This window comes from Ptychodera flava, chromosome 14 (assembly GCF_041260155.1).
Source record: "Ptychodera flava strain L36383 chromosome 14, AS_Pfla_20210202, whole genome shotgun sequence".
NCBI classification, from domain to species: domain Eukaryota; kingdom Metazoa; phylum Hemichordata; class Enteropneusta; family Ptychoderidae; genus Ptychodera; species Ptychodera flava.
The window spans coordinates 30,291,069-30,300,221 of NC_091941.1; positions in this window are offsets into that span (position 1 = coordinate 30,291,069).

The following is a 9,153-nucleotide window of genomic DNA, read 5'->3' on the forward strand; positions in this document are numbered from 1 at the left end:
TGGAGTAATTTTATCTCCATAGTCTCCCGAACCAAGCATCCTATGTCGACATTCAAACTGAATGAAAAACGATAGGCTTAAATCGTTTATTTTTGAGTCATTGCCGTACATGCCAAAGGTCACCATGGTTACATGACCACGTCTGAGAAAAAATCATAGACGATAACCGTCATTTCACCACTGAATACCATCATAGAAGAACAGAGTCGGAGACATATAAAAGTGAAGCCGTGCAAATGACTTCGACGTTCGATGTTTCGTCATCTAATTTCCGAGCTTGCCACTGTACAGATGTGCTCACCACATAGTCCTGTCAGGTGACTGTGCTCATTAAATTAATATGCAGTCAAAATTCTGACTGAAACATTAGCCCATACCTGACCTTCTTTTCGTTAGCAGGGCAGCCAGCGGTAGAAATATATCTACAATCATGACTGACGCGATCGACCCGATCCTTGGACAGCGAACAGCGACAGGCCGACTCGGCATATGTCGTATTTTACTGAGAATGACGTCAGCGATTATGCTAAGCTTGTAAAACGATTATTATTTAGTCATGATTAATAAATAAAGTTAACTATGTCAATAAGAGACTGGTCAGTTTCTTTGGCGGCGGGGGTGGATTATTTTTGCCAATGCCAAAAAGTAGCTGTCCCCTTTAGAAAACAGGATGACCCCTATTCCAAATTTTGAAAACAGGATGACCCCCCTCCCCCGCGTGCGACCAAGGTAAAACAGGAGGTGGAATATAAATTATAATTATATATATATATATATATATATATATATATATATATATATATATATATATATATATATATATATATATATATATATATATATATATATATATGTATAGGATAAAGCCTGAGTACGAGGGCTCTTCTGGTATATAAAGACCAACCCAATGATAAAATGTCGAGGCCGCAGGCCGAGACATTTTATCGTAGGGTTGGACTTTATGTACCAGAAGAGCCCGAGTACGAGGGTTTTATCCGACTTAAAAACTATCGCCCCTAACTGATATATTTTCGTTTTCAATGTGTTTATGTCAACCGTCCCATTTGTCAATGCAACATGTTTAGGATATGAATTAAAACTTTTATTTGTGAAATAGCCTTCCAATGTAATGGAACATCCTATAAATGCCCTAGGGCACATTATATAAATGCCCTAGGGCATAGCAGATTTTGTGTTGCAGCTGGTTTCCGCTGTGTTACCAAATTTGAATATTAAAACGTACCAGATGTCTACAGAATATGACATGTTCACTTTTGATTGGACAGTACTTTACTATGGCGCTGTCATTCGTTTCTGGCATTTGGTGACCAAGGGCTTTACGAGTAGATAAAACACCCTGAATTGAGCACTCTGATTGGTCAATCAACAGTAGATAGTTTTTAAATATATATATATATATATATATATATATATATATATATATATATATATATATATATATATATATATAATGTTGGGGTATATTGTAAACATTCAGTCATACTGTGTTTTAATGAAATTGTTGTCATTTCAGTTGTAAGATATACGATAGGAATTTCAAAGTGTCAATATTTTGAATGAGCTGTGAATGTATTCCACATGCACTTTCTATGCATAACCAGATGTTCAGAACTGTTGTAATGGATGTCAATCATTAATATAAAAGAAAGAAAAGCAGTAAATCAAAAACTTTGATGGGTGTTTAGACTTGCAAGCCATCCAATTACATCTCCTGATAAGCCATACAGAGCTATTTTGTATAAGTTGTAGTCAAATCTGATATGCACGTTGTGTCTGAGAAAACTTTTTCTTTTAACATTGAAACCATGAAAGCACAGCTGATAATGACAAAAATCTGCCTTTTGTTAACTGTTATTTTCGTCAAAAAAAACACCTTTTATTGTAAACCTGCGACACAAAGGAATATGGTTGCATTAATCAGACTTTCAATTTGCAAATATCAAGACATCTCTGACATATATCTTTGATATATTAAAGTAACGCACCCAAAGGGCGCGCCAAAAAACTTGATATCTCTGAATTTATATGTCATGCAGCTGAAGTGCGTGCTGAAAAATGTCTGATATTTAAAGTAACACGCTGAAAAATACTAAACATACAGATATCTCTGATATATATGTCTGATATATCAAAGTCACGTGCAAGGGCATGCTGAAAAATATGTCTGATTATTAAAGTTATACACCCGACGGGCGCGCCGAAAAATAATGCAACTGCATGATGAAATTCGTGGCTGGCACAATGCATTTTAGGCAAGTATGAGGCCGTGTCGAAATTCAAAAACCCACACTGCCATCTCCCCCCCCCCCCCAAAAAAAAAAAAAAATAAAAAAATAAAAAAATTGGGCATTACAAAAACATGGTGACCCCCTCCATCACCAAAGTCAAAAAAGGGTGACTCGCCCATGAATCCATCCCGGGCCGAAGAAACTGAACAGTCCCTTAGTGTGTGATAGCAATTCACTGTGCAGCACAAACGGGCAGGCAGGCATTAGACAGTAGTCAAGCTGCTGATAAAGTGGTGTATCTGAATATTTATCAACAGGTTTGAATAGTATTTATAATGTACTACCATTACTCAGCCGATAACGCCGCATCTTTAATTTGGCACAAAGGATTATGCGGGTATTTTTCACTCGATGGCTGTCCTTCCATATTACTCAGTTGATGCCATTGTGATAAATTTAGATGTATACTGATCACGTGATTGTTTGATGACAAAGAACAAGGTTTTAGAAACATAACAGCAGCAGACCTTTTGAAAGCCATTTGTAAGTACAAATTAAAAGCTGCTACACACGTATTTTGCAGATGCTCTGTATTTTCTCAAGATTATGTGTCTGAGGTTCCAAAAGTCTAATTAAGACTATTCTCATCTTAATGATAGTGTTCAAAATACTATCACTGCTTGGGTGCCACTAAACACAAATCCTGGATCCAATTACAATAAGTTTATTGCCCTTGTATCAGGAAATAAGGCAATCTGATTAAAATCAACGGCTACGTCTATACTAACGCGGTATTCTCTTGCTGTCGCTAGTGAGAGTCTACAGCAAGAGAATACCGCGAAAGTATAGACGTCTCCGTACTCTACATATGATTCTAATCAGATTGGGAATAAGGCTGATAACAAAACGCATGGTCAACATACATTTATTTATACCAGCAGGCAAAAATCAGCTGTAAGCAGACTTTATTGATGCATTAGTGAGTAATGTTCTCAGCATGTTCACAGTCATGAACGCAAGAAACTTACGTGAGAAATATGAACAATATGGTATTCACAACATACAGAAATTGTATGAGTTTTATGATGGTTGTGATGTGGATGGAAAGCCATTGCTAAATTCTGATCTACAAAATGAATTGTCATGTTTGAGTCAATGGTAGCTAGGCGTTGTCATAATGTGACCATACAGGAACTGTGTTTGTTCATGCATTCAAGCCAGCTATTATTGAATTCCCAAACACATGTTAACCTATAGTAGTTGCAAGTTAAACCATACCCATGCCTTCTGTAGACACAGAATGAGGATTCGGTCAGCTTACTTTAATTCAGACTGACAGCAAAAATAGGTTACATATTGAACATGTGACGACATTGATGGTGGCCAGAATTGAGGTATCACCTCTTTCTTTATTTGAGGGCAAATTGCCAATGGCATTTCAGGATTGGGTAAGATGCAAAATCAAGGCGCATGGTTATCAAAAAGAAAGCTGCCTCTAAAGATGCAGATGACACATTGGATAATAAAGTTTTAATCGATGAAAAATTGAAAAAGTTGACACCACAGCCGAAAGATATTGAATATGTTCTGAACTTTGTTAAATACAGTCTATCCACGTAATGTTGTTAAAGTGACAGTTAAACAAAGTGCTAACTAATGAATATGAGACACGATTTTGACCATTTTATTTGTTTCACATGCCCTAGTCTATCCCGTTACATTATCGCTTTGTTAACAATTTTTAGTGCTAGATTTTGAAATCAAGGGGGAAACACTGAAACTTCATCAAGTCTTACAATGAAGATTTGCAGGGAAAAAATGTAACAGCGTGAAGTGATGTCAAAGGTCACTCAGAGGTCCTTCTTTGATACTCAAAGGTTCTTATTTACAATGTAAAACTCAAGATCCTTTGATACTGCCACATTGAATACATTCGCACTGAAGATGATGTCTCCACGCATCGACTTTACCATCAAATCTATGCTCCTCAAAGTATTGTAACACATATTTCGAATTGATATTGAACCATTCAAAGCTTAATTTACAGCGTAAAATTTGAGGATAATGTTTGAAATTGTTATAAAATTTTCTAAACTGTGACGCACGGACATGTTTGATGTCACAGTTCTGTTCAATCCAATCAATAAAATTATTATGGAGCTTACGCTTCTTCTCCTGTTTCTCTTTCCGGAACAGGAAGAAAGCTTTTTCCAACCACTGACCGAACAGAAAGGTATCCTTTAACCTCTGACGCTCACGTAATCTAAAATTGCTGTGAAACTGCTTGATACCAGTCTTGAAATCTTCTAATGTCAGAAAGTTGCTCGGTTCAGGCAAGTCAGGAAACTGATCATACTCTTCTTTCTGGTAAGATTCTTTCAACTCGTTGAAAATTTCATCAATAGAAACTACTTTCTGCCTCTTCGCTGGCCGACTAAGTTGCGGTATCTTCGGTGCGTTTGACACTACTCTTGAAAATTCATCAGCACTTAAAATTTCGAAGCACATATTTCTCCAAAATTCAACAGCTGCGCGGATTTTCTCGTTCAGGGTGTCTGCATCATGAGGCGAATAATATCTACACCGTTCTTTAGGCGTGTCCATGGATTCCTGTGTACTGTCGGGTTCAACTTTATCCTTCAAATTCATGTCTTCAGCCAGAGTCTGGATATTACTGCCTGGCTCAATTTTAACGGGTGACCCCTGGGTATCCTTCATGTCGACAGTCGGTGTTTGTGTACATCCTGGTTCCGTTTTAACGAGTGACCCCATATCCTCCAAATTCGTGTCTACAGTGCCTGGTTCAATTTTTACGACTGACCAATGCGTAAGGTTATCCTCCAAATTCGTGTCTTCAGTCTGTGTACTGCCTTGTTCCATTTTAACAAGTGACCTTTGAGTATCCTCCAAATTCATGTCTTCAGCCTTTGTCGTGGTGTCTCAATCAGTTATGACACACACTGAGTTGAGCACAGTTCCTTGTATGCAGCACGCCTGATGACGCATCGCTTGATGACGCATCGTTTGATCACGGTGACGTAGCACGATGGCGGCTATGCATTTACAAGACGATGCTGAAATTGGACTCAGTTTCGGATTCGGTTTCGGATTCGGTTTCGGATTCGAATAACTGAGAATAGTTTTATATTTCCAGCTTGTTATTATATTTTCGGATGATATGATGACTACTGATATATAAGGGAATATTTTAACAAGATCACCTTACTGCAAATGTAGCATGTATTTCATGACATAAATGTTTCGCACATAATCATAATTTATACAGTTTAAAAAACAAAACACTTTAGGCAGTATTGCAAGAAACTGTAGGCATGATTACACCAGACAAAACTGCTGAAAATTAGTCAAAATTTACAACTTATGAGCAATTATGGGCATTATGCAGTTTGGACTATTCAAGCTAACAGTAGTACGCACAATGCAAAGGAATGCATTCAATGCAATCTTTTATTACACAACATATTAACTAATAGTTTAGTCTGGAGGTTTAGTATGACACATTCAAAATGTAATCTATGTAGAACAACATCAATCAAAACATCAAATTAATATAACTCATTAGCATTACACCATGTGACACATATTGTGACATATAAACAAATTAAAGTATTAATGTTTTTGTAAATGCCGTTTTCCTTGCTCGACACTTCCTTTCAATTTCGTATTAAACTGCTTTGAAGTTTTCTGTAATGTATAATTTTTAACCATTTTAATTGTGAATATATGCACACAATTTATGCTGTGAAATATATACTACATCTGCCGACAGGTAATCCACTAAAACTTGTTCTTGACAAGTATTTATCTTTGCACACAAAAGTACTGTGGACTGTTTTATTTTCACTGGAATTTATATTAGCTGAAAACAGATTTTGATTGTTTCACTGTGATCTTATTTTCACTTCGTCTAGTCTGATTGGATTTTATTTTAGCTGATAAAAGGTCCAGGGAATGTAACGAAAATACATTCCAAGTGAAAATATAGTATTCCACAGTATAACAAAATCAGCTGAAAATATAAAATTTCTTTCAATCACTCGAATCCGACACCGAATCCGAAACTGAATCCGAAACTGAATCCGAAACCGAGTCTAACTTCAGCATCGTTTTACAAGAAGGTATCAGCCTCTGAGGGCGCTGTCTATAAAAACGACCTCATTTCCCTCCAAAGAACACTTGGCTGGCATTATATTTCCTCGTCACGGGTCCTCGTCACCCTGTTGACACTGGCGGGAAAGCATACGGTTCAGAACATGGACTTGAAACAGACTCTCTTGGACTTTGGCGTCACAAATTTCGGGGAGTACTACTTGATTTCGTTCCAGGAGGCACTGACAGAAATGGGCATGGCAACAATGTTTTTCTCCCATCCTTGGAGCATTTTCCCCCAAAGGTTAGGGAGCTTTCACTAATTTATACAGGGGGGCCGGGGAATTTTTTGCGCACCGTAACTATAAAATGTGACCCTACCCCCCCCTATCCTTGTGTCTAAAATGTGACCCCTTGTCCGGCATTCTAAAACGACCCTCCCCTAATCACTGCAGTATTCTCCCCACAAATAACTAAAAATAGTACAATTTACATAACATTTAGTATAATTTTTATGCAAGTTACAGACAAAAATTACAGGGGGGAGGGCTGGCGGGTTTTTTTTTGGGGGGGGGAGGGTTGCAATTTATCAAGCACGCATTTTATTGAAGGGTCATGCATTAGCAGGAGGGTCACCATATTTTGCGCAACTATAAGGCGGCAAGATGTGGCTGATATAGTGCTTCACCCAAAAATATCAAATCATAATACATGGGAGTCTATCAGGAAAACTATTAACAATTTTCCCCTCACAACTAGCTATATCTGTGCATTTATACATGTTTGATAATATATGTAAATGCTGTACTTTGCTTGAAGTTGGAAGTAAAAACGTGCATGTGTGTACAAGAATTTGGATTTTTTTATTTCATCAAAAATGTTGATTCACTATATGACAAAACCATGAATTATTTTTTTTCCAATACAAAAATAGGTAAATCTGTGTATTTATGTACTCTTGATCGTTCATACTGATATTAATGTGCTTCAGGTTAGACAATTGGATGTGTGTGCAAGAAATTGGATTTTGGAATTTCACCGAAATGTTGATTTGATCACTACATGGTGGTTTATGACAAAACTATGAATAATTTTTTCCAATGCAAAAAATAGGTAAATCTGTGTATTTATCTATGCTTTTATATGATTGTATTAGGGTGGTTATAAATGGATGTCTGTGCAAGAAATTGGATTTTGGCATTTCACTGAAATGTCAATTCACCATACACGGTAGTCTTATGACAAAACTATGAATAATTTTTTTCCAATACAAAACTTGGTAAATCTGTGTATTTATGTACTCTTGATTATTCATACTAATATTTATGTACTTGATTAGACTTGGGTGGTCACAAATGGATGTGTGTGCAAGAAATTGGATTTCAGGATTTCATCAAAATGTTGATTCACTATACACGGTAGTCTATGAGAACTAGGATCAATTTTTTACCAATATAAAACATAAAACTAACAATATCTGTGCATTTATAGACATTTGATAATTGATATACACTTTGCCATCTGTCCCATGTTTTTAACTCTCATCAGTTTTATCTGTTCAAGGTGTTTAATGCAGAATACCACTGCATCTTCTTGCTTGTGAAGCTTGTCGATAATGTATATGTATTAAAAGAATTGATGTATTTTGTCGGCAATTTCCTATTCAGGAAATATCAAATGGATATTCAAAGGTTTGGTCATAAACCATCGTCTGTCAAAAGTGACCCTCCCCCAAAGATAGGTTTTTAAAACTGATCCTCCCCAATCACCCTCCCCCCCCTTAATTACTAAAGGCTCCCTCCCCCTGAACTGACTTTTTTGGTCCGGTAGCTAGATTCAAAGCAATTTTTTTTCAATAAAAATATTCACACACAGTCTTCGTAAAATACAATCTTCTAATGTTACAGGAGCTATAACAATTGCTGATTTTCAGAATTAAAATGTTCATGTATCAACTTCTCTTTTCTTGTTCTACTCTAGAGTGTTTAAAATACCTAGAATTCAGCTTGTGAATATACATGTGAAGTGCATTAAGATTGTGTAAAAGGGGATCTCAGTCCGCAATGAAATTTAACTGTGCACAATAACAATGCAGTGTACATATACATGTAGTGGCTGTGATTCTCGCCATGTCAGAAAACTACCGGTTTAGTGACACTGAATAAAAATATTAAAAAAGAACAGCAAACGTTACAGGTACTTGCCTTTAACATTAAATTACTTGTATAAAGATGTTGAAATATGTACATCTTTGCATTTGCACATCACTGACTTTATTTCAAAGTTACATCAGCTGAAAAATTATGTAATGATATTGAGTAAAAGTGCTTTTTACTTCAGTAAAAATTTCATAACAATAGGTACAATTGGAAGCAAGCTATGACAAACTGTAGGGGTCATTCTCTGAAAAAGTTAGCAAGTAACTTTCTTTTGTCGTTTCCATTTGAAAACGCTGATATCATTTTGTTTCATAAAACAGGTGCAACTAGTCTCCCTACTTTCCATTGTGTTATTCAGCATTGCTGTGGCTAGACACAATGGTGGAAATTTAGCAAAAATACTACCCCATCTCTCAATCAAGCATACTTTTCAAACTCATTTAAAATGGGAAATGAGAAGAATGGTGTGCTTAAAAGTTTTCTTTCGTAATTTTTTAAAACTGGTTTATGACTTTATCTACACATGAGAGACATTGTTGACTTCCTCAAGGAATCTACAGTAGTACAAATCATAATGAATAATGAGTCATAGGATAACTCCAGTACTGTGATAGCATCACTTAATTTAGAAATAA